This window comes from Lagopus leucura, unplaced genomic scaffold, assembly GCF_019238085.1.
Source record: "Lagopus leucura isolate 7727_CA_CO unplaced genomic scaffold, USGS_WTPT01 35241-0_obj-0_obj, whole genome shotgun sequence".
Lineage (NCBI taxonomy): Eukaryota > Metazoa > Chordata > Aves > Galliformes > Phasianidae > Lagopus > Lagopus leucura.
Genome location: NW_024963725.1, coordinates 1,788 through 3,071, shown reverse-complemented (window position 1 = coordinate 3,071; position 1,284 = coordinate 1,788). Strand labels below are relative to the sequence as shown.

The following is a 1,284-nucleotide window of genomic DNA, read 5'->3' as shown; positions in this document are numbered from 1 at the left end:
AGAAAATGATCCAGAAAGAGAACACAAGAACTACAATTTGAAAAAGAATTGGGATTCAAAAAAGAAAAAAAAATGAAATAGAAAAAGGAAAAAGACTTGCAATGAAAAGAAAAACTTGCAACAGGAAAAAGAAATAGGAAAAGAATTAGGAAAAAAAATTAGAAAAACAAAGCAGATTAGTGTCTTGCTCCAATTTATAGGAGGGAGAGGAGGTTCTTTTATTATCTATATACCCGGCGTGAGATTAAGAAACAACAGTTCAAATGTTGGTCCGACCAATTTATTACAAATCGTAATTAGGGAAATGGGGAAGGGGAGGACGGAGGCTATTACGAATTAGGGTAATGGGGAAGGGAAGGAGGGCGATAGGAAAGATAGAAAAGATAGAGAAGAAGAAGCAAGGAGTCTTTATAGGAAGCAAGAGGGAGACAGTCACCACCATGGATCTAGCGTGGTTTGTAGTTCAGTCTTTGATCTTCAGTAGTGGTGGGTCGTCAGGCATTGTTCTGTTGACGACGAGGAGAATGATGAGAACGACGGCCATGACCATGGCGATGACAGCCCCTTTTCAATAGTTTCAAAGTGGTCGAGTCAGCTGTCTTTGGAGTGACAGCTCAAATCCAATGTGGTTGAGTCAGCTCTCCTTGGAGCGGCAGCTTCTGGCTCTGGGATCTCAGCAGAAACTCCTTTGTTCCCATCTTCTGGGCCTTGCCAGCAGACAAGAGGGAACAGGGATGCCTATCTGCATCTTGTTTTTCACAGAACACGATGGTATAATTCCCCAATTTTCCCATACCAAGCTGGAGCTCTTTAGTCACAGGCCAGATCTTCTGCCAGTGAACACTCCTGAGCACTCTATTCCGGAGGCAAGCAGCTCTGGAGGAAGGGGCTTTCAAATGTTCCCAAAGTGATACCGATTGTCACACGGTTAGCACCCATCACTTGCCTCCTTAACAAATCATTGAGAGTCTTATCACAAGAAAAACCTCAGGAAGCAAGCTTTGAGCCAAAAAACAAAGGATTCTCACAATTAGAAACAGGAAAGAAGAAACAGATTTAGAAAGAGAGAAAGATTTAGAAAAGGGAATGGAAAAATAATTAATAAAGGAAAAAGAATTGGAATGGGAATTGTAATAAGTTGAAGAAAATAAAATACGGAAAGGAATATGACTAAGAAAAGGAACATGAAGAAAAAGAAAAACAATTGGAAACAAACAGAATTGGAAACTGAATTATCAAAAGAAAAAGAATTAGAAAGAAATAGAAAAAATTCAAAACAAAAAA

The 1,284-nt window shown here is 39.3% G+C and overlaps 1 long non-coding RNA gene across 2 annotated transcripts in view; it reads right to left on the bottom strand.

Annotated features, from left to right (window-relative positions):
- Positions 1–666: 666 nt before the first annotated feature.
- Positions 667–1,284, bottom strand: part of LOC122191304 — a 2,365-nt gene continuing 1,747 nt past the window's right edge. For both annotated transcript variants that reach the window (XR_006182348.1, XR_006182349.1), the window contains one exon: positions 667–707. This is a non-coding gene — a long non-coding RNA (uncharacterized LOC122191304). The remainder of the gene's footprint in view (positions 708–1,284) is intronic.